The sequence below is a fragment of the Cryptomeria japonica genome, chromosome 7, assembly GCF_030272615.1.
Source record: "Cryptomeria japonica chromosome 7, Sugi_1.0, whole genome shotgun sequence".
In the NCBI taxonomy this organism is placed as follows: domain Eukaryota; kingdom Viridiplantae; phylum Streptophyta; class Pinopsida; order Cupressales; family Cupressaceae; genus Cryptomeria; species Cryptomeria japonica.
Genome location: NC_081411.1, coordinates 365,974,872 through 366,001,652, shown reverse-complemented (window position 1 = coordinate 366,001,652; position 26,781 = coordinate 365,974,872).

Below are 26,781 nucleotides of genomic sequence, written 5' to 3'. Positions count from 1 at the left end.
AATCTATCGCAGGAATCGTCAAGGTATCATCACAAGTGTATATGCAATTAGACTGATGACTCATATATCTCCAGATATTGTCAGCCCAGCGAAAATCTTATGCTACCCTCTCATCAGAACCAACATCGGCATATTCAAATCTTTCTCCAACTTGATATCAACAAATTGTCAATTCTTTATCCAATCAATCTTATCAATTCTATCAATCAATCACATCTAAATTGATTCTCTCATGTCTTATACACGATGTATCTTTCCTAAAACTAGACGTTTTGATCATGTCTTATACAGGATGTATCTTTCCTAAAACCAGACACTTTGATCATCTTTGTCTTATACAGGAGGTGTCATTCCTGAAACCAGACTGAATCTCGATTTTATCAATCTAACCAATCAAGCTTTACCAATAATCAAGAACTACATCATCGTGACCATAGAACTCACATTTTCATCAATCACAGTTGTAGAAATCAAATCATTTCTAATCGGGACATCAATTTCACAAAGATCCAAACCACTCCAAAGATCAATTATCTCCATTGATCTCCCGAGGGGGCATCATCATACTGCAATCTATCAATCAATAGCTGGGGTATCCTATCAAACCAATATCTTCATCAAAATGAGATTATTCTTTTAATCAACACATCATCACATCTCGCTTCAAAGAGGGGAAAAATGTATACACCTAAAAATGGTCTAAAGATAATTAATTAAATAAGAAACTATTTAATTAATCCCCCTTCCTAATTTAATTGAATTCACTAAGCAATTTGATTAAAATCTCCCTTTCATCTACTTATTAATAAATCTAAGGATTTATTTAATAGGTTCATTTCATAATCCCCTTTAATTAATTAATTCACCCCATCAAATTCATCATTAAGTTCATTTCTTCTAAATCCCATAATTAATTAAAACAAATCAATTAATGAGTTGTTGAGATTAATTAGCCTTTTTCCTATTATTTAAATTTTTAAATTCAAATTCTCCTATCTTCTAAGCACCTAACCTAACCCCTTCTAAACCTAACTCATTCCATCTAACCTCAGATTTAACTAACCCCATCATAGCTTGCACATCCTAACCACCATGTCCCCTTTCCTTGAACACTTTACCCTCTCATGAGAAAATCTTTGTGACATGTGTCACTAAATGTTGCCTTTAATCCAACCTCTTCTAGAAGCCTCTTGACACTTGTCACCATAGAGATGGCACATGTTCCCTTTTATCCAACCTTCTAGAAGCTTTTTGACACTTGTCACCATGGAGATGACATTGTCCCCTTTCATCCAACCCCTTCTCCTACCAACCTCCAAATGTTCCCTTTAATCCAACCTCTTTGCCAACCTCCTCCAATTTAACCATTGATATCTTCAAACTTAATCTTGACCGTTGATTCCTGCCACCTCACCCCTGACCTTGGAAATCCTATAAATAGACCCCATTTTGGAGCAATAAGTATCCCATCTCATTCGCATTCAAGCATTGTTACTATAGGCATATAGCTCTTAGCAAATCATTCCTAGCATTGTTATCATGTTCAATTTTAGCTTAATTGCATATTCATTCTAGCTTATTTTCTAGAATAATCATGAAATCTTGTAGCTTAATCATGCTATAATTGCTAGCTTATGCATCTTCATCATTTAAATCATCCATTTAAGTGTAGTCAAGTCACTGGAATTTGCATAACTAGATCTGAGAGCAAAATTCATACTTGCATTTACTAGGAGGCAATAGATTGATTAGTTATGGTTTTATCTTTCGTTGATTAATTTTTCTAACCATTGCTTGTATTGATTTATTGAGTGTTTTGTGTTGCAGCTGTAGGTACACAGGCACGACAAATACTCTTTTTGTCTACAAAGTTCATGTTGTTCATGTTATGTACTATGTAATTTTTAGCTAACATAAGATAATTGAATTACATGTGCAGGAACCTGAACCCCTTTCACGAGGATTTAGTGCAGTCTCATGGATGGACAGGTATAACTAGTCAATACACCCTATAGAAATAGTTTATTTTTAAAAAATTACTTGGAAAATAGACTACCTTAGTTTTTCAAACCTCGACAATAGTAGCAAATCTAATACAATTATCAACACTTGAGGCCCTAGTTGGAATTATTCAAATTTTAATCCCAATATCAACTTTAGGGTCAAGTTCTTCATCAACATTACCCTCATTTGCAAAATTTCTCTCATTACCAATTAACTCTTTCATTTGATGGAGTGCAGGTACCCCCAAATAGGTATTTGTCAGATGTGCCTTCCTCGAGTGAGGAAAATGCTGGAATAGAAAACGAAAGTGAGACATGTAGTAGGTCTACAATAGGGAGATCAACAAGAGGTCAAAAGATTAGAAGAAAATTCAATAAACGCATGAAATTTTTCCTTGCTCAAGGGCGGTCATGTTCTTATGATGATGAGAAAAAAGGCGACATTGAGGTTCCATTGAGGTACAAATATCTACAGAAACAATGGGTACCCAAGGAGCTTCCTCCAATAAACACCAATTTTTGTGTTAATGAAAGGATATATCGCATAGCACCTTCGTCGTTACATAGTTTTGGCCTATGTTCGATGGACGGCATAAAGGTCTGTTACAACAAAGTTGTTGAATTGATGGAATTTTTTGGACCTTGTTACAATTATAATAATTGGATGCAGATTGTTCGATATAAAAAAAGTATGCATAGGTATGCATTGTCAGCAAATTATATACAACAAAAAGATAATGATCAAAGTAAACGAGTGGCTGTATACATTGATGGTCAGCCAAAAGAAATAGGGAATATTGCAAGTTTTATAAATAGTATGCGACCTGAGTCAACTAATAAACAACCCAATTGCATATTTGTGGCGTGCGAGGGAAATCATTTATTCGTATGTGTGATAAAATCAATAAGTGCAGGTGAAGAGCTTCAAATCGATTACAGTTTGAATCGTATAGATACAGACAAAGTTAATATCATGGGGGTGGTACGTACTATATAATATTTAAATTAACCAACCTCCAATTAATGAATCCAATATACCATTTTATTATGAAGTTTTTTTGCTAAGTCTATTGGTTTAATTTTGCTAACATTTTTTTATATTTTTTCTTTGTCATAGGGTGACATGGATCCATCGCATAGCGCAAACAAGGATATAGGTCGCGACACATCTACCGAGCAAGTAAACCTCATTGTAATTGTACAAATTAGATAGAAGCAAATTGTTACATTATTATGCTCTTTTTTTTAGTGATTTAGACTAATAAAATAATTGTTAATGATATTCTTGACACAGACAGATGTTCGGGGAAAGGGAAAGGGAGTTGCAGTACCAGAGCACCTCTCTAGGGATGTGGACTCAATAGGATTAAGCGATAATGACCCTGAAAAATTCCACACACCCTATGGAATTCATAAAAAAGCCTCTTAGAAAAATTAGTAAAGAGATTGTTGCTTTGGCATCCGTGTATCCTATGACTGATGAGATATGAGAGGGTGCAAGTATTGATTCAGATAGCTAGAAAACTTGCAAGTAAGTAGTAATGAAAGCTTTAATTATAACAAAAGTTCAATAATGGTTTATATTTTATTCTCTTTTATGTCATTAACTAAAATATGTACGTGTTGTTTTTACAGCAATTTATGCGCCCTCATGAAAGTGGTGGCCATGATCAGGGTGTTGCAGGTACTTCAGGTGATGACGATTTTCTTGGATTATCACTTGCTTGGCTTATCACTTTGAGTACCCAAAACACATCATACTTGATACTGTCAATATTCATAATAAAGGTTCATCCTTGTTTACAATTCTTGCACTTTTCATATATTTAATGTATTATTTTTCAGGTGTTCTCAATGTTCCTGTGCAAATGTCATTGCCTCCTTATCAAAGGTTATCCCCACATGTATTTCTGACTATAATGTTGAAAACATGTAGCATGCAGACATCCTCTACTGCACGTCATATTGGCCCGCCCACTGTTGGTAGATCCCTCTTTTTCTCTATCTTCTATTATGTGTTTATTTCCCTTCAAGCGTTCTTTCTTGGGGGCATTTCATAGTGGATTTATTTTCTGTAGGAGGAGATGCACATGAGGATGTGCCAGAGGTGACTACTACTGATAACATACCATCATTTCCTAGATCTTCTCGTATTTCTACTATGGGAACGTTGCAGGCCACATTGGTGGTGAGCGATGAAGAAATGATTCCCTTAAAGATACAGAAGGTTCTAGTTACTTTAAAATTATTATTATATATAGTCTAATTGTAATTTAATTTATGATCACTCATTTTGGACTAATGATCCCATGAATTTTTTGCATGAAATAATATTTTCTATAAACATCTTAGTGACATTGCATTGCAGATATTTGGGCCCACCATATGTAAAAGGTGGTACATCATATGTGAACTAACCCTAATCCACTATTTTGATTTCATATCATTGCTAGAATAGTTTTCCTTTGATCCATTTCTTGAACTATAATAAATGTAGCTTCATTTCATTCTGAATCTAGTGGGTTTGTTTTTGCTTTAAAAGGTGGAATGACCAAGAAAAAAGGTTCCAAATGGTTGAGTGGTTTGGAAATGACACCTTTGACAAAACCAAGCTCCTTGAAAAAGTTGGCACATATCTAAAGTATATGAGGGACCAATACAGGACCCATTAAGAGAAGAACCTAAAGTACGAGCATCCCCCCGTGATTCTAGAGAGGGAGTGGAAGGACCTGATTTTGGATGCCAAGGAGAGAATTGAAAGGAAAAAAAGGAAGTTCACCACCAGACACCAAAAGAAGGTGCGGGATACTATTGAGAATGTAATTATGTACTAATTAATTCCTCTTTATATTTATATAATCTAACATATTTCAAACTTTTTATAGACTAAGTGACACGTCAAAGGCAACCAAGGCAAGACAAGAAAAGAACGGGCAACACAAACTTGGCTTTGGTGGTTATATGAAACTTGTTGCACGAATTGTAAGTATCTCATGTAAATGAAATATTGCATCAAAATATTAATAAATTGCAAACAATTTATTTTTTATCAAACAATGCAAGCAAAATTCATGATACCAAGAAAAAATGCAGGGCTCTGAATTCAATAGAGCACCCACAAAATATGACAAGAGAATTGCCTACAAGTAAGGCTATATAGCCATGGCTGATTGGCTACAAGAATTGAGTGGGCATACATAATATTCGAGTGCATCCATCACACAGGTAAATATGCTAAATGGAAATTGTTTCAAATTGAATACTTTACCAATAATCTAATTAATGTTGAGTTCCAACATAAAGTGACTATATTTGTTTTAAATAAGAAAGCAATGGTAACAATGTGCATGACATTGGAATGCAACCTGCTAATCGTGAAACACCACCTGCACATGAAGGTCCGGATGTTCATCCTAGTAGTGGAGGTATTCATTTGCTATTCAAATTTATTTATGTAGTTATTAATACAATTAAACATCTTAATTTATAATTAGAGTAGTAATTAATGTAACCTTTTTTGATAATATTTTAGAGCATGTAGTCGGTGGTGACCAAGTGGAGCATGATCTAGGTACACAACATCGGGAAAGTGATGTTCCCCAATCAGGTAAAGAGGACCACTGTTATTCCTTTAAACAAATATAATTGCAATTGGTGTTCAGCATTAATGTAACCTTTAATATTTCAACTCTAGATGATCTAGAGGGTGTTTAGCATGTTGAGGTTGAGGCAAGACAAAATGATGTGGCCCCATCAGGTAAATAGCACAATAGTTATGTTCTCTAAATTAATGAAATACTTGTAACAATAATAAAAAATGTTTTGAATTTAACCCATTTCTTTGTTATTGAAGAGGACCCCTCTTCGCTTCAGTGTCCTCGTCCTCAATATAGGACTAGGAATACATTAAGATCACGAGAAGAGGGCAGAACAACTGCAGAGGGGGGAAATGATGAAGAAACTAATGTTCCACTTAGTCTTATCATAGCTTCAAAGAAAAAATAGAAAAATAAATGATTGTAATCTACCTTATTTGATAATGACTGATTTTTATGTGTTAATGAATATAATTATGTGCTAATTAATGGTTATGAATGATATGTGTTAATTAATATTGATGAATGTTGCGTATTAATTAATGTTAATCAATGTTATGTGTTAATGAATTTTATGTGATATTAATGAATAAATGTTATATTTTATTAATGGTAGAAAGAATGAATGAACAAATGTTATAAGATGTTATTGGGTAATTTAGAGTGATTTTAGGGGGGGGAGGGGCCAAATGAGCTTCCACCTTCATGTGGTTGGCCCTATTAAGTAGAGAATATTAAACTATTCTCAAAACCAAGTGAAGCTCAACAAGATAACACACTTTTCAATATTACATTATGTTGCACAGTTAATCTTATTGAATAATGGATATTGAATCTTAATTGCAGGGTCCAACAGAGCCAACATGAACAACAACACCACAAGTTTCTGGGTATAATGAACTCCCATATTTTCTTGTATGTACACTAACAGTATGAGTTGCTTCTAGTGTTGATATCCATGACGGGACTGCAAAAGTTATGAATATGCCTCATCCTTGTAATTTTTTTTATTACTTGTCATTTTCTTTAGCATTTTGTTACTTCATGAATGAGATGTTTTCAGATGTCTAGTACATGAATACCTCTCTATTGTATGCTTCATGATTGATGTGTCTTCAACATGTCCACTCCATGAGAACCTTTTTCATATATGCTTGTACCTTATGTGTATTTATGTATTACTTCATGGTTTACATGTATGATTCATGCCTTGCATGTATTCATATGTATGGTTTGTTCTTTACATAGCTCCTTCATGCCTTGCATTCTTCTCAAAATATTGCAAAATGATTCAACAAGAAAAAGAGTAGTAGAGGCTACATACCAAAATAAATTAGATCTCCCTCTTTATCCTTCACTTTCTTCCCTATTTTCTTCCTCCCTTCTTTATCAATTCCATTTTTCTTTATTTTTCCTTTATATAACTAACCTTTTCTCCTTAATGTTCTTCATGAATCTAAAGACTCCTTTACACTCCCCACTTTACATCCATGGCAACTACCTTCATAACTTCACTTAGTGTGAAGTAATTATTCTCCTCTACCTTGGCCTTCATATATCTTTCATATATCCTTTCATATATTACCATCCATATATATATCGACCTCATTCTAAGACTTTGAATCTGCATCTTCTACCTCATTATGTGACAACAAAATGTGAGGATTTAAGAGAAGCTTCAAATCATAATAGCCCTTAGCATTGGTTCAGAAAAAGTCTCATGTTATGCCTCCTAGATTGGATCCCTCTGACCCTCGTCACACTATTCAGCTTTGTCCTCCTCATTGAATTGTTTGCACTCGTGATGATAGAATTGTCAAGATTATATTTCAACAATTTTTCATTTGTTTTTCTCGCTTCTGATTCAACTCTTTATATGTCCTAAAATTGTATGAGCCTAGTAGCTTCTACTCTTGTTGATAGTTTGGTGGCTCTAAAGAATGGCTCCTTCAAAGAAGCATGATCCTTGTAATTTTGGCCTTCCTTGTAATTTTGGCCTTCCATGATGTGAAAAAGAGGTTATGTTATGAATAATGGTCTAGATGATTTAGTTATTTCTTATTATGTTGAGTATGAGTAAATTTGGGCTTCCTTGGCTATGGTCACTATTTTTTACTAACTATTGTCATTTAGTGTGATTTGAGCATGGACTTCAAGTAATCATGAGGGTAGAAACAATCTTCATGTGTTAGGGGGTACGCGGCCTTGACCAAGGGATGAAAGTATCGTGAAAGTACAAGTGATTCATGTGTAGATCAATGTATCATTCACCTATTAATTCCTAGCAACATTCTCAAATAAATAAGCAAAGAGGTATGTTGAGTGCATATATACATTTTATGTTGCCATGATATAAGTAAGATATCAAACATGTAACTTAGATTGATTTGCAATTTCATTCATAAATATTAGGTCTTCCTTGTGGATTTTTGAATGCATAATGTCTCGTTGATTCAATATCTTTATTGCAAGTACTCTTTTCAACATGAAACTCCACTCATTGAGGTCTCTTACTTCATGCAAGTCAGTTATCCTATCAATGATGATACGTTTTGCATGCATTTTATGGGGAAATCTTATTAATAGCTATGTTTGGGTTGTTAATTGTTTTGTAAAAATATATACAAGTAGATTGGGACATTAGAGTTATAAACACCATAAATTGCATTTGAGATCATTGTCCTAATTGTAACAGTCAACCACCATTGGCCCAAGGCCACACCAACACTGTTGTGACACCAAGGTTTGTGCATACTAGTGTAAGGGCTACTCTTAGGACATTTCATTACCATTACATATACACACCTAGTGGAGTTTCCAAACACAACTTGTTTGAGTAGGCAGTATCACTGGTAAACTTGTGATTTTCACAATTGGTACCCTTAGGACAGTCATTAATATTTGGTCTATGGCACCTTTTTATGGCTTCTAAATGCTTCTATGGGGTGTGAAGGGGTCCCACATATCTCTTCCAGCATTCCATCCAAAAAACTTCACTCTCACCTATCTTATATTCCACTTTCTCTATGTTGCTATCCCAGATGTCTGATACATGTTGTTAACATTGCTTTGATAACTCCAATTTGATATCTAAGCTCATCCTAAGGTAGCATGCTCATAGTTAATCAATAATCTTTCTCTATGTGATTTCAAGTAAGATATTTATCTATATAGTTAATTTTGTGATTGATTTGAGGGATACATCCATTGTCAAACCTTAAGAAAAATCTGATCCATATCCTAGATTTATTTTGTTTTAATTCTCAGTGAGTTATTTTCAATAGTAATAAAGTTGTATATATCCTTATATTTCAATGACAAAAGATCATTTATTTGAATAAATACATATAAACATAAACATAAAACATATTTTTAAAATCTTATATATTACAATTAAATATATATAACAATACCATATTATACATATCCCCATTTATATAATGAACAATAAAGACTTCTTTACAGTATTATATATTCATTATAGCTGATAATGCTTAGCAAAAAAAGAAAGATAAGAGTTTATATGTTGAACCATTCTTAAATAGATATGGTTGCAAATTGCTTTGATATATTGTGTATAACAGATTGCTATAACTGAATTTTTGTGCTATACTCTTGGATCCAATACTCATGATTTTGGATTTTAGATAGCATGCCTCGCTAGATTACTTTGGACTATAGGTGTAGATTCATTGTGGTTTATGCTAAAATAATTCAAACAATTGTACATAGTTTATGGGTAACTTCACTTAAGAAACTTATGTCTCATCTCAATTATGTTCAATTACATTGTCAATTTGAAGATTTGGTCAAGTTTGAGGTAGAAACTCAAATTCCTCCTTTGCTTTTCAATTGAATTGATTTTAGTTTGTTGCAAATGAATTGTTGAGTGAATTAAAGTATTCTTCCAATTTAAATCTCTCCATTTGGATGATTATATGATTTGTATAAACCAAATTTGGAAATTATGAGTATATATAAGGTTATATTGTTCAATTCTATTTGGGATGTTGAAATGACAAATCGAGGGAGTATTGTATTGTTGAGTTGATTAGAATCAAAAGGCTATTCTTGAATTTTCATTTTATGCACTTTGAAATTTCAAGGTTTTTGAGGTCCCATAGACTATTTAGAAATCATTAAAATCCTTCATTCATTCATTCATAAATGGTAATTGGCCTCATGACTAGTTTTTGGTCCAAACTTGCGAATTATTGAAAAGTGGCATTTGATGATTTTGAGATGATATTCTATTATAGAATCACGATAACATTTATGTGAATTTTGATAAGGGATCAATTGGGATCTATTCTCTTGGTGTTGTGCCCAATTGAGTATGTCTTGCTTATGTATGAAAATGGCATTTTGCAATTGAGATAATTTGATGTATTTGAGATGTCTTGCATTTAGATATGGCATGAGCTTAGTCCTAGAGTGAGTCTAGGGAGTGGATCCCACTTGCTTCCCTCGTCTTAAAGTGGGACACTTGGCATTCATGTTTGGGGAGTTTTGTAATGAAGTGATAACATAGCAATAGACTTGGGTTAAAACAAATAACAAGATAATTGGTTCCTTGAGAATTCCTTGAGCACTATCACAACACCAAGGGTGTTTTGGGAAGGCATGCTCTCACATGGAGCATTGGGACTTGTGCGAAGAGGCATACCCACTCAAACAAGGATTATGTGATCGTTGTTCTCATTCACATGAGAGAATGCTTGGTTCTATATGGTCCTTCCCCAAGAGCACATATGATGAAAGCCATGCCCACACATGGAGCATTGGGACTTGTGCAAAGAGACATACCCGCTCATGTAGCATAGGGATTGTGTGATCGTCGTTCTCATCCATATGAGAGAATGCTTGGTTCCATATGGTGCATCCCCATGAGCACATACAATGAAAGGGAAGATCGCACATGGAGCATTGGGACTTGTGCTAAGAGACATGCCCACTCATGTAGCACATGGATTGTGTGATCATTGTTCTCATCTGTATGAGAGAATTCTTGGTTCCATATGGTGCATCCAAATGAGCACATACGATGAAAGGCATGTCCGCACATGGAGTGTTGGGAATTTTTGGAAAAGACATGCCTGCTCATGTAGCACAAGGATTGCACGATCATCCTTCTCATCCATATGAGAGAATGCTTGGTTCCATATGGTGCATCCCCATGAGCACATACGATGACACTTCCTTCACTGCACTCTAGAATCTAATGCCTTGTGTAGTTTTAAAGTAGTGACCCTATGTGGATTCATAATTTGGTATCATCCTTCTGTATTGATGTTGCATTCTATTGTTCTATTACTTGTGTCATGTATGCATCGTGTATGGCATGTGTGAGCCTATCATCCCCCTTGTATACTTTGATTGACTATTTGGAACTATCTCCACAAGCACGATGGGGTGGAGCTAAGGGTTCCACATGTTGGGTGGCATTTCAAACCACCGTTGGGAACTGATGGACTCAATTTGTGATCACCTCGGAGAGCACTTCCACCTCCCTCAACACATGTTCTTTCTCTTTCATGTATTCTTGTAATTTGTAATTCAAATGTATATTGAAATAAGCATTGTAATCATTATTGATATGTATATTAAACACTCCAAGTGGAGATTGATGTAATTGAACATAATTGATATGGTTTATGCTAACTTCACCTAAGTATATTATGGGCCCATACCCCATAGGTCCCAAGATCAATTTCATAACTAGAAAATAACATATCTAAATGAGTTGAAAAATTTTAGGAGTAAACATGTGGGCATGTTGAACAATACAGGGGGAGAGATGACCTTTAAAATTTTATTTTTTTATACCAAAATCTAAATTCAAATACCCTAGTTACTTAAACAAAAGAAAGGTTGGAACTATTTTATATCAAGTGTTTTGTGGGTGGTCATAATGCATTTATGTTTTCTTTTAAGATGTTAGTAACATTATTTTTAGTACTATCTTTACCTATTGTACTTTTCTATTGGACTCGATCAACACAATAACCTTGTACATGTGATTTATTTTATTAAAGAGGATATTCATGTAGTCCGGAATGCATGATTATCATCTTTGAATATATGTTGAATATATAATAATGAGTGACTACTTAGTATGAGATATATACATGTCATTCAATAGGTATATGTCATGTATTGACATAGGATGATACTTTATATGAGATTATCAATCTGGGATATACTTATAAGAAATATGTGTATATATATTAGATAAATTCATTTCATGTATATATATAGTAGATAAGTTTTGGTATCTCCCAAGAACAACTAACTTAGATAAGGTAGATAAAGTCATTTCTTCTCCCTGATTGGCTTTAAAGGCTCTTGTATTTGGGTTAGCTAATTCCTTATCAACACCATTTTTAATAGGTTTACCAGTACTCAATGATTCATATAGTCCTCTTAGGAGTTGGACCATCTCAACCATGGTGCACCTGATCATATTAGCTTGAAACCAGTGCGCCTCATACTATCTTGAAACCTATGCCCCCCATTGGTATCTGATGGGGATAGAATATCATTCGTTGTGCATATCAATGAGGTGTGCTTTACATCTAGATAATAATTATTTTTTATTTTTTATTTAAATAAATTTCCGTCAGAATTACGATGGAGACTAAACTTTCCACCGATGATGGAATCGTCGGACCAACAATATTCTCGTCGGTGCAAAGTTTCAGGCTTCCGTCAAAATTCCAACGCCAACTAAACAAACATCCGATGAGGATGTTGTATGTCCGATGACACTTCCTTGTCAGACGGTCGTCGATGCATATTACTGGACCAACAACAAAACCGTCGGACCAACAACATTCTCATCGGTGCAAAGTTTCAAACTTCTGTCAAAATTTTGACGCAATCTAAACAAACATCTAATGACTTTTTTGACCCAAAGAGTGATCATGCCCGTCGTCGGCAGAGTCCATGGTGTCATCGTAATTCCAATGTTCAAAGGAATTATCAGAAAGTCCGACGATGAGTTTTCGATAGCTTCTTTTGTCGGCAGTTCGACGAAAAGTAGTCGCAATTCTGATGATTGACCATTGAAAATTAGCCCTAAATGTACTAGTGTCAAGTTTTGCTCTCAAAATCTCAAGTATAATAGTCACCTACATATCCACAATTTTGAATATGAGTCTTCTAGAAGACTTAGTGGGTTTTCTCATCTAGCTCTAATATCATTCATCATTTATGAGCTTCCATAAAATCCATATAATCTTAATAGAAACAAAAAGCCATAAAATTTATAAGCTTTACCAATGTTTCTAATGTAGCCAACTAAACTAAAAAATGCTTTGACTATTGTTAAGAGAACAAACACTTAAATCAGACAAGAAGATGGACCAAATTTCTTTAGCATATAGGTAGTTGTAAAAGATATGCACAACATTTTCAGGGACAGTACACAATCAACAAATATTGATATCAAATCTATGTTGAACCGACGACAAGACTGAGAGGGGGGGTGGGTGAATCAATCTGAATCTTCAAAATAGATTAATTATAAAAAATATTTAAAACCATTCTACAACAATATTGAAAACACATCAACCATCAACACATGAACACCATATTTACATGGAGAACTCAAACAGGGAAAAACCACAATGAGAATCAAACATAATATAAATAAAATGATTAAAAAAATTAAGCTTACTGCCAAGGAGAAACATGGACCTAATGGATTTGCAAGAATAAGGCACACTACCTTAGGGAAAGATACATGGACTTGCACTACTGAAGCACGTTGCTTAATGGTAAGATACAAAGAGTTGTCAAAGGACCCACTATCAATCAGCAATAGTAAAAATAGTAGAAAAAATATGAGAAGAATCTCCTAATCATGAAATTAGCCTTAAAAATTTGTATCAAGAAACCAACATCATGGAAAACATCTTTGATCACTACCACTGTCTCAACACACTATCTCACAAAATGTATTACCTTCAAAGCTCTTCACAAACTAACTTTCCCATATTTGCAGTCTCAAATCTACTTACACATCATTCAAATTTTATTTTCATTAATCCACACTATATCAGAACCCATCACATACTCAACTCATACAAACACACTCCTTAAATATGAGATAGATCATCAAAAAACTAATTAAAGGTTGGCCACAACTGAAATAAACATTATTACACAAAATAAGACACCCAAACCAAAAATTCTCAGGCTAACCAATTCTAAGAGAAAGAGGGGACCCAAATACATCATGACACATCCTTCCAAGATGAATCCAACAATCCACACATGCTAACACAACTTCTAGAGATGCCACCAAATGTAACATATAGATGAACAATAAATCTTGTAAATCAGTCAACCAAAAGACATCTTCCAATGCAAATCATACCAAGTGAATCTCCACACACCATATTGAGACCCATAAAAACATTATAACTCATTCTCCAATGCATATCTAGACCAAAGAGCATATTCCAAACAAGATAATCCAAACGAATACACCAATCTATAACACAACGAAATATACAAAACATAAATCAACATAACTCACTTGTGGAATAGAAATGTTAGGATTCCCAAAGATACTGAGAGGGGGGGTGAATCAGTATCTTGCCGATTTACAAATTTTCTAATCTTATTAAACAAATTGCATTCCAAAACAATGTACAAGTAAACCAGAATTAATGCAGTAAATAAGAACAATAAGCAACATAAAACAATATTTTTGGTAAGGAAACCCAGTGTGGGAAAAACCTCGGTGGGATTTGTGACCCACAATATTCACTCACTGGCCAATAAATGAATATTACTTACAATAGGGGCATGCACATGCAGGAAGGCCAACTGCCTAAAGCTCACTGCTTAATTACAAAAAGGGAAGTCTCACTAACTTACAAAAGTGGATTATAGAAATCCAAAGTGATGTACTACTACAAAAAACATCTGCTATGCCAGGTTCAGTACCGGTTTAAGCTCACAAAATAACCATAAACCTTACTCCAAAATCCACCTTAATATTCGCATGTTCCTATTACTACTTGCACAAATGATCTATAAGATCTCATACTTATATATGAGTCCTATTACAATTCACCTTGTCGTCTTACAAAAAGATATTACAATTAAATACATTAAGCAATAGACAAAATCTTGTCGGCTAGGATGCCGGTAATCATCTGCCGTTGTAGAGTTTGCCGATGTCGGTGCTTGCCGGTGTCATAGAATTGCAAGGTTTCCATCAATGGCAATACCTTCAATCACCTACAATTTCTCATTTGAGTGTGCATTTGCCAACGATCTCCCCCTTTGGCATTGATGGCAACACTCGTGAGAAAAAGTCAAAATTGTATCCAAAATGTGTTGTCCAAAAATCTTACCAAAGCTGTCTTACTAAAACTGTGTGTTCCAAAATTGTGTGCTCCCCCTGGGCAAATGATCTCTTCTATCATTTATTTTTCTCATCTCCACTACTCCCCCTTTGACATCAATGACAAAGGTTGTCAAAAATGTCAACTGAGTATAGTTCTCAGTTGGCTTCCTGTAACTAGTGGGTTACAATCTGATATAGATTTGCTAGTGCAAAATTTCGGTTGTTAGTGAACCTTTCACTATCCTTCAATGTTGCTTCTATCCTTTGGACGGTACCGGTGAGTATGTACATTTTCTCTTCTGGTGTCTTAAGTCCTGGAACAAGTGCCTCTGAAATCTCTTTCCTCAAAGAAATGAGGATGTCAAGTTTAAGATGTAGTCTATATTTTAGTTCCTTAGCCTTGAATTTTAATCTCTCCTTATATTTTTCAAATTTTTCAATTTTCTCCTCAAAGCCTGCAATTTCTTGCTCTATTATTGATATGGGTTCTAATGAACCTATGAGATTATCAGCAATATCATTTATTTCCTTTTGTGCTCTGCTGATCTCTTTATCTATGTCTTTTGTTAAAATGTTAGTTTTGCATGAATCCCTATACAACTTCTTAAAGTTCATTATTGCTTTTCCTAGTGTCGGTAATAATGTACCAATGTGTTCCTTGCATCTCTTTATTGACTCTTCAAAGAATTTTTCTTTTTCTTTATTCATTTTCTCACTAAAAGTCTCCTCATTAATTTGATCAATTGTTAGTAGGTTGCTAGTTATATACTTAGACAATGTGTCTAATTGGCTCAAAGAGTCTTTATTTTCCACATTGCACTTGGGTGAAATCAATTTCAAAATTGGGATGGTGTCATCAATTGCCTTATATACAAGTACATTGCAATCTACTATTTTCTTGATGGAATCCAATAATACCGCTATTAGATTTGTTAGTCTAAATTATGTTAAGGAGGAACCAAATGATTGTCCAATTGCCTTAACAATCTGCAATCCGCCGATGGGAGTAACCTCTTTTCTTATGTTGACCTCTAGTAGGTCAGTTTGAGTCTACATCTCAACTCGCAAAGGCTTGGGTTTCTCAGCTGTTGTCGGTGGTACTGTCTCTATTTGAACCTTTTTCCCTTCATGTTTCTTAGAATGTACTTTTGTCGGTTTCCCTGAGCTTTCCACTGTCGGTTTCTCTGATTGTGTCTCATTGTTATCAGTAGTCAGTTGCTCTAACTCAGTAGGTTTCTAAGTGTGTGCACCAGTGGTATCTGTCTTTCCAGTATCCAGGGGATCAGTTGATTGTTTGGTGTGTGTTTCAATCCTAATCTCAACATTTCCAACTGTATCCTCGTCATGTGTCTCAACTGCAATGTTCTCTATCGATGGCTCGGTTACCACATCTTTCTTCTCAGTGGTTTCCTTATCAACCATAATGTTTACCTCTTGTGTGTCAATGTTCATAGTATATAATACCTCTGAATTACGATTGGTATCTTCATGTGTTTTTGCTCTCAACATTATCTGTTATCGATGGTGTATCAATAGTCTCAACAGGTGGCGGCAAGTTATCTATTACTTTTATGCTTGGAGGACCACCTACCTTGCCTTTACCTTTATCCTTATCCTTTTGATAGACTCTGAAAGTCTTTGGCCATTTAAGTTCTTCTTGCTTTTCCTTTTCCACACAAAAAATATCCCATTTGTCTATAGTTTATTCAGCTATCTTATTCACTCTGCCAGTCATTAAAGCTACATGTCGGTAACCAGTAGAAAATACAGTCTTGTTAGCCTCACTTATTAGTTCATCAATTTCTTCTGCTGACTTCACTGGGTGAACTGCAAGTAATTTTTTTACCTTTATCTTCTTGTCTAATTCCACAATTGCTAATCTTCTTGCATCTAATCTTTTGTACAAGTCACTTGGTAGATCATCAACAACTTCTATCAAGAATTTCTTGTAAATGTCTAAGTGTAAAATAACATTGTTTTCTATACTTTCCTTTTCCTCATTAGTGAAAGTGTTATACAACTTGCTAACATTTGACAGATTTCCATCTTCAGTTATTTCATTGAAAGGATTACCAAGTGGAGGGATAACTTGTTTTTCCTTCTTCTTCCTTGGTGTTATTTTCTTTGTCGGGGGCCTTACTACCTGTTGTTTCCGTCTTGTTCTCTGTGGTGTAGGAGCGGGTACCGATGAAGGTTTCCTTTTTCTTTCTACTCTCTGAAACTCTGTCGGTATTTCACTGTCGAAGGAGGTACCAATGATGAATACTAAGAGGGGGGGTGAATTAGTATGGCAAAAATCTCTAAGTTAAAACACTTAAATAGTCTGAAGACAAACCAGTAAAATAGTTTCACAAACAGACCGGTTAACACACATGCAAACCAAAATGCAAATAAAGCATTCACCCAGAAAAGAAATACAACCATAACACAAGATATTTGACATGGAAACCCAAAAGGGAAAAACCACGATGAGATGGAACTCACAAGTCACTATCTGCAGAATAGAAACCAGACCGGTTAAGGTCAGATCGGTTAAGGTCAGACCGGTTAAGGTCTTACAATGTTCTTCACCAGAATAGATCCTGTTAGGAATCTCAATCTCTGCTAGGAGATAAGTCTTATTAAAGACTACCTTGTTAGAGGATTTTAGATTCACGGGGGTGAACCACCTTGTTAGAGGATTTTGCAAAAGGCTTTTGGGCCTACCCAGTTAAGGGCTACAGACTTGTCAAAGATGTGAGTAATCAACAAGTGTTTGATCTATCTAATAGCACAAACATTGAGATATCAGAGCATATAGCATATATCAAAGCATATAGCAAAATTTTAAAACCAGATACTTCTCCCTATTCTTCTCCAAAATAGATAGAGTACTTCTCCCCCTTTGCCAACAATGACAAAGTATCGCTGAACAACCTTGTTTCCATTTGACAGTAAAATAATAAAAGTTTATGACAATAATGAATAATACTTGTCAAAAAGAAATTTATAGTCCTGAAAAAAATGTTTCATGGATAGAGACCAGGACTCAAGTAGGGAGGTGGCCACTTCTTTCTCTGTTTGCATCTGGGATACCTATTCCTCCATGGCATCAACTATGCTCAGCTCCTGTGTAACTGTCAAGGCATCCAGGTTCAGATAACACTTCTGAAGAATTTGGAGATGTGGAAGTAAAACCAGTTGTAGCTCCTACAAATCTCTAGACCGCGTACTTATCTCTTGCTCCATTTTGGCTGACTGGATCTAGAATCGGTGAACAGTTTGCCCATAAGTTGCAAAGGAATCATAAGGTGGCTTAAATGTGCTCAAGTAGGACTGTAAGTCCATTTGAAGCTTTTGCTTCTGAGCTAGCACATCATCATAGAATAGATGGGGCTGATAGATTTGGCTTAGCAGCAGATTTCCCTCATCCAAAGTGTCCATTATATCCTTTTGGTCTTTCAGAAGTTCAGATCAGAGTTCATTCAACATTTTCACCAGAGCAATGTTAAGAGCCTTTTGATGCTCTTTCTTGACATTTGCCTTAGCTGCATCTTCTAGGCTTTGCACCTGATCATCCACTACAGTACATAGTAGTTTAAGTTGTGCTAGTGATGATTCAATGTTAGGAAGATTAGTACCGGGGATCAAACCGGTAAGGGTGTCTACAACCACTTGAATTATATCTTGCTCCTTTTTCCTTCATATGATTTCAAGGCTCTCTTGAGCAACCTTGATGCTCTACATAAGCTTCGATTCACTTGCAGCCTGGAGATCGATAGGACTAGAGATATCAGCCGGTTTGGCTTGACTCTTGGTTGCCTTCGGAGTCTCCATCTGTGTGCTCTTCATCGCTTCCGCTTCCTTGTCCACTTCTTCCTTCTTCCTTTTCTCTACTTCCTTCTTCTTTTCTTGTTCCTTGTCTTCCTCTTCTCCTCTTCTTTCTCTTCCTCTTCCTTCTTCTTGTTTTCTTCTTCCTTCTACTTTTCCTTTTCTTTATCCTCCTCTTCCTTCTTCTTCTTTTCCTCTTCCTTCTTCTTTTCTTCTTCCTTCTTCTTCTTTTCTTCCTTATCCTCTTCTTCTTTCTTTTTCCTATCATCTTCTTGCTTCTTCTTCTCTTCATCTTTTCATTTCTCGTCTTCCTCTTTTCTCTTCTCTTCCTCTTTTCTCTTCTCTTCCTCTTTTCTCTTTTTCTCGTCTTCATCCCTCTTCTTTTTCGCTTCCTATTCCTTAGCCACTTCATGTCTATCCTCGGCTTGCTCACTACCCTATTCGGCTTGTTGCACTTGTTCTGTTCCCTCAAACGGTATGTCCTAAGTGACATCTTCTTTGTCTAGGGCATCGATATCAATAGTGTCGATTGGTTCTTCAACTGGGTTTCCTTCTTCATAAAAAACTTCATCCGGTTTAGATATGACCAGTTCTTTTTCTGCTTGGAGGTTGGCCATTCGTTCTTTGTGAGCTTGAATAGCATGATTCATATGCTGATGAGTGTCATTTTCAACATCATCAATTCTTCCCTCTAACAGCCAGAGTCTTCTTCTCCTTGTGAAGAAGAGCCTTTTATTTTGATCCAAAACATCAAATAATTCTGAGTTTGAGAGGTCGGGAAAGTACTATGCAAAGACTTTCTCCCTAATCTCTTGTTCTTTTTCTATGGCAATGCGCCATTTATTATCTAATGCCTTATATAAAGAATCTGATGTCTAAAATTTAATCTCTGATGGTGACCGGTCATTTTTACACAAATAAATAATGATCTCCTAAAGTACTTCATCTTTCTCCTCACCATTAAAATCATCATAATAATCTACTAAATCATGCAGTAATTTTCTCCTAATATTCTTTATTATTCTTTGACAATGTGTCAAAGGTTTATATGAGGAGATATCGATATTTACTAGTGCAGATGCTGTCGGTTCACTCTTCTTCATCTTCTTTGTTTGTCTAGCCTTCTTTGGCATTTCATTAGACTAAGTCTCTTTAGAGTCCTTTTCATTTGACTTAGTCTTCCTTTTCCTTTCAAAGACTTTTGCCAGTGCCACTTCTGGTTTCTTCTTTGTAGGTGACCGCTTGGTCACTCTTGGAGTTGCAGTAGTAGTCGGTGGCAATGCTGCAGGCACTGCCTTTGCCTTCTTTGTTGACGATTCTTTTCCTTTCTTAACAGAGAATTCCTCGGCCGGTGCAATCCTCTCCAGATAGGTTCCGGTCCTCTTAGCCTTAGGATCAAGAGGCGAGGCAATAAGGGTTGAGGCATACCCTTCCAGCATATCATACATCACCTCATAGCCCATTGGCTCCACTTCTTCCATTCTAGGCTCAACAGCCTCCACTAAGCATTTGTCCACCTGGATGGTGAAACAAATGTCATCTTCATATTTCTTAATGATGTCACCTGAGATCCTCACCCTTTGACTCATCTTCCTTCTGAACTCATCAAAATACTTGTTCAGCACATCAGGGTAACCGGTTCCAATGGTTTGAATGCTTTCCTTGATCATCTTGGTTATTGGTTGGTCAGGAGACCACTAGACATCTCCTACTCTAGGAAAGTAGCCTTGGAAATAGAAAAACAACCCAACCAGTATTTGTCCAAACTTGAATCTTAGTGCATTATCCTGTTTAATCAACTTTAGATTAGACGAGAGTTGCCTCTGCATACTGGTGCATAGGTCAAATGATGCATCCTCTTTAATCATCCAGTAAGCGGCATTTACCACTGCAGAAGATACATAATTAATCCTATTGGCTGAGAATGTTTTGTAGTCTATCACCATGCAGGCGTATTTCACCATATCATCCTTGATAGGATTAACTATCATACCTCGTGAGTCGCTTGTTGAACCAGTGAGCTTGGCCATTTCCGTTCTACTTATGGTTCTTAGGGTTGGCACTTCCCCTATGTTGCAAAAACCGGTGACTGCATGAATTGCCTGTGGCGTGATATCATGTGTCCTCTCCAGGTACATCTTGTCACCATGGACTCTGCTCAAAATGATCCTAATATGATCCTCTGTAAAGTCTTCCAACAAGTATATAGCATTGTGGAGTTTCTTCTTCTCTAAGATACTATATTCCGGTTTGATTTTCTTGTCCTTGCCACAAAATAAACCTAACTAGGTGTGAATCACTAAAGACCCTAGGTCTTCTATTTTGCAATCAAAATAATCAGAAATTCCCTCTTCTACTATTACTCCAGCTGGAACTTGTGATAAGGCATTATACTTTGACTTCCTTTGAATGAAATTTTCTGACTCAATGGATATACTAGAACCGGTATGAGATGCGGAAGCCATTGTAGAGTATTTCAAGAACACAAAAATACCTTTGAAATGTGAATTTAGGGCTTCCTGATTCTCCTTCACTCCACACTCCGTCGGTTGCCGAATCACCACTTTGTGTTTTCCACTTGACCGTTTGCAAACTGGATTTGAATCTCCTTCAAGATTTGTCAATTTCTTGAAACCTTTGCTCAAATCACCTTTTCTTCACTCTACACTTTGAAAAAAATTTCTTCACTCGAAAACAAATAGTGAGAAATGATTTGAAATATGCTTTTATACATGTCTCTCACCTACCACCATTAATGCTCCTCTATTAGGGCATAAACCCTAATTTGCCTTTTTACCATTTCCGGTCTTCTTCCAAGTGATAAGTATCACATACCAGTTAAGGTATTTTACCGGTGTAACTAGGGGTTCACAAACATTTCATCGTTTGCTCCCCCTAAGCCTCTTTGGAGCTTAGTTTGCTAGTTCCAATATTTCCACACTAGGTGCAAAAACCGGTTCCTCTTCCAACATTGTTGGTTTCTTCCTCCAGGTTTTGTGCATGTCTTCTTGAACTATTTCAACATCAATTTCTCCTTCCTGAGTGACCGGTATATCATCAGATATACTCTTTCTGCTTCTGTAGAATCTTGCAATGTGACCCAATTTGTTGCAGTGGTAGCAAACCAATCCAGGTGCTCTCCAAGGTCCATTGTTCATGTTCCCATTATTCCTTCTGCATGTAGCAACAGTGTGACCATGACCATGACAAATCCAACAGTTTGCTCTCCAGCTGGTTGCCGGTTGATAACCATTTTTACCTGACTGATAATTGTAAGCATTAAACTGATTAGGGTTCTAGTTCACAAAATATTCTGGAACAGCTCCTTGGGTCCTCTGAGGATATCTTCCGGTGTTGTTCATGACAGACCTACATTCAGATACTCTATGCCCAAACTTGTTGCATGCATAATAATGACCATTAAACTTATTGGATCTAGGCACATTGTTAATAAAGTAAGGAAAATTATTGTAGGCTTTGCTCCTACATACATTGGCAGTATGTCCTTCTTTAAGATAGTTAAAGCAAACAGGTTTGAATTTTTGCTTACCTTTTCCTTTGAGAGCCAGTTGCTTCTTTAATGCTTTAGCATTTGTTCCTGAGGATTCTCCTTCCTCATGTCCAGAGAAACCAAGTCCATTCATATTCTTTACCGGTCTAGAGTACTCAAGCTTTTGCTCTAGCTTGACAGTACTTTTGCCAAACTTAGCAAGTATTTCCTTTGACTCAGAGAGTTCTTTGAAAATAGTAGTATTTATCTCCATTAGGCTTGCATTTTCAAAGATGGCTATGTTCAGTTCATCTTGTACTCCTTCTTACTCCATTCTTCTCTCATGAAGGCGAGCAGTCAGTGCACAAATCTCTTGTTTCAACTTGGAGATCTCATGATCTCTGTCCTTTACCAGATCTTTAGCTTTCTTCTGGTTCTCAAGATCTTGGCTAAACCAGATAGTCAGTCCTTCCAACTCCTTTCTCAGATTGGAGTTTGAATCATTCAGCTTATTTACTTCTGCAATCATGGCTTTCATATTTGCTTCATCTTCAGAACCATTTTCAGATAGCTCCATCAGCTTCTCTGCATGTTCTCTCCTTTTTGTTTCGGATGCCTTGTATTTGACCATAAGATCATCATAGGCTTGCTTAGACTGAGTGAGTCATTGAGTAAGTTCCCTCAAGGTGTATTCCCCCATATCTCTTTCCAAGTGGTTAGCCTTGTAGAAAGGTAGGCTCTGATACCAATTGATGAATACTAAGAGGGGGGGCTAAATTAGTATGCCAAAAATCTATAAGTTAAAACACTTAAACAGTCTGAAGACAAACTGGTAAAACAGTTTCACAGACAGACCGGTTAACACACATGCAAACCAAAGTGCAAATAAAGCATTCACCCACAAAAGCAATACAACCATAACATAAGATATTTGACGTGGAAACCCAAATGGGAAAAACCACGGTGTGATGGAACTCACAAGTCACTATCTGCAGAATAGAAACTAGACCGGTTAAGGTCTTACAATGTTCTTCACCAGAACAGATCCTGTTAGGAATCTCAATCTCTGTTAGGAGATAAGTTCAATTAAAGACTACCTTGTTAGAGGATTTTAGATTCACAGAGGTGAACCACCTTGTTAGAGGATTTCGCAAAAGGCTTTTGGGCCTACCCGGTTAAGGGCTACAGACTTGTCAAAGATGTGAGTAATCAACAAGTGTTTGATCTATCTAATAGCACAAACTGCTTGATTAGATCTAGTATTGCTCACTGCTAATGCATTCCAGCATTACTTCAGTCTCCTCTATCTCTCACTCAATTACAACTTGATCTTCTTCAAATAAGATCGTTCTTACAACAACTCATCAACCACCTTAAACCCTAGTCACAACATAAACCCTTTTCCGCAACAACCTAAAACCCTAGACATGATGTCCTTTTAAAGGAATCTAATTTCATGTTGGTCCAATAGGATTACATTACAATTTCCTATGTTCAATGAATCTAGACATTCTCAGTAACACGACACAAAAATCACCATCAGTGTGTCGGCACCATCAAACAATCAATGGATTGGTAACTCATCACAAAATGTCGGTTGGTAACTCATCATAGAGTATTATCGATTCATACAAAATACTGGTTGTCGGTTTGATAAAAATGAAGACTGGTAAGAATGTGTTATGCTACTTTTCTCCCTTGTACTGCTTGAGATCTATGAACCTCTTGGGGTCAACATGCCGCTTCACACCAGGAAACACATTTTGCAAAACCACCAATATTCGAAAGACTTGAATACAACATACTAGTTGGAATAGATACCAGTTGAGCTCTAGCTCATACATATAAAGGAGATCTCAATACAAGTGTGTCCATCAATGACAATCACAACATAAACATAAAAAATATGCCAACAACCAACCGGTGAAAGACGTACTTCTGGTTGTAACCCTTCCATGTCACTCTCCTTGATACCAGTCTTTTTCAACATGTCTTCCTTAGTTTCTTTTGCCTATTTAGTTACTTTTTTGATTGTTTGTTCTCTTCTCTTCTTTTGTTTCATGGTTTATACTTTTATTTCAATGGTTTCATCATTTCCAAATACTTCTTCTTTTGGTTCTCTAGGGGCTTCAAGGAGTGCTTTAGCATATGTTTCTATTATGTTCTCATCTGCCTCATAACCCATCTCAGTTACCCAAATTGTTCTTGGAACCACTGCCTCCATCCAGATTTCATCCTTCTTTATAACAAAACATATCTCCTTTTGGTATTTGTCAACTGTGGTTTGAGATAGTCTTTCCCTAGTCTTCATTCTAGCCTTAAATGTCTGAAAGTATTCAATTATGTTCTTTTCCCTGTCATATTCCATGTTGTTGAAGATATCCAAAAGTTGTTTCCCTACCGTTATTTCAAAACCAAATTCTTGTCTACCTATACTGGGAACTTCCTTGGTGATGTATAGAAATAGACATACAAGTAAGTTACCAAATCTGAATGTGCCTTTCTTGTCACCTTTAATTTTCTTCAGATTGTCAATTAGTTCATCCTTTAGCCATTCACATATGTCAATCTTTGTGTTGTTGTTCACCATGTCATAAGCACTTTTGATACATAAACTAGAAACAAAGTTTAGTCTATTGGCATGTGTAGTCTTGTATCCTAGAATCATGCTAATGAATCTTACATTAATATCCTTCATGTCATTGACTCTCAAGGATCTGTTGTCATATGTTACACCGGTTAGGGTCATCACAGTATCGTTAGAGACCTTCTTTCCTTTTTCTGGTCTCCTACGGGTGGAAGGTAAGCCAGTCACTGCCCTAACTGCTTCTTTTGTAATCTTGTGGATGGAATCTAGCCAAAATAATTCCCCATGAACTCTGCTCAATACAATCCTTATAACTTCCTTGGGAAAATCAGGAATGCTAAGTATCTCCACAAAACCCAGGGTTTCAATTATCTTGTAATCTGGTTTCACATTACCATTCTCATCACAGATTACAGTCCTATAGATGTTTATAATCTCATTAGCACCAAGTTCCTCAATATGACAATGTATGTAAATCCTAGGGTCTTCAGCATAAGCAACTCCTTTGGGTATTTTAGAAAATGATCCTAGGGTATCATCCTACTTTTCTACTTCGGGAATGATTTCAAATATAGGCCTAGGGAATTTAACCACTTCAATTACTGTAAGATTTGCAATGAATTTAGGTGTAGAGGAGGAAGCCATTGTATAAATAACTTAATCTGCCTTTAGGTTTGAATGCTTGAATGATTTGCTTCACTTCTCATTGTGGATGCCTATGCTCGAGTTTTTCATGCTCTTAGGAAATTTGAATGCTCAGTGAGTGAAAAACACTTGCTTTATAATGTCATTTCCTTCAACTACCACAATAAATGTCTGCCGGTTAAGTGAAAACTTAACTCATCTGCCGATAAAGAAGCATTTCATCTTCTTACTGTCAACCAAGGGTAAACTGGCATGCTTTCAATTTGTTGCCATACCCCCAAGGGATTTATTTTCAGTTAGATGAAGACTCTCCTATTGGTGGAGTGATACTTTGTTCTACCAGTGAAGGAATAGCTTCATTAACATTCTGATCTGACTTTCTAATCCATTATTTTGAAAATTCTTCCTTTACCTCATCAACCTTCTCTTTACCTTTTAAAATGGGTCCTTTGTTATTTGCCAATGATTCCTTACTTCTACAAAATTTTGTTATATGTCCAATCTTGTTACAGGCATAACAAGTCACATTATTTTTTTGGATAGCTTTTCCATATCCTATGTTGGTATGTGTTCTGCATTGATTAGATAAGTGTCCAAATCTTCCACAAACATAGCATCTTACATTCATTCTGCAATTTTCTGAATTTTGACCAATTTTGTTGCATTTAGAACATTGACCGGTGGGTGCATTAGTGTTCTGATAGTTTCTAGATCTACACTGATTTGCTTTGTGACCATACTTGCTATAGTTAAAGCATTTTCCATTAAATTTGTAGACATTAGGTTGTCTTACCGGTTTACTGTGGTCATGATTGTTTGCAGTACCAGAGCTTTCACCAACTTCAAAGCCAAGACCATTAGTATCTCCATTAGGTTTCTGATTTTTCAGCATGTCATCAAGTTCTTCTGAGATTTTCTTGAATTTCTCCTTATGTTGATTTGTAGTAGCCAACTCATTTTCTAAGAAATCTTTCTGTCTCATGAGTTCAGTTTTATCATGTTCCAAATGAATCAGATTTTTCTTCAACATATAATTTGTATGACTGAGTCTTAGATTTTCATTTGCAGCATCATTGATTCTCCTAGCCAAGTCATCTTCATTCTTCTTTCGGTCTTCAATGTATTTACAAAACCTCGTAGTCATATCTTGCATCTCATTCCTCAAGGTCATGTTTTCTTGCTTCATCTTTCTTACAAGATCATTAAGAGTTTCTTTTTCATCATCATCACTCTGTATCTTCTCATGAAGTTCTCTTCTTTTTTTCCTAGCAATAGTGAGATTTTCTTGA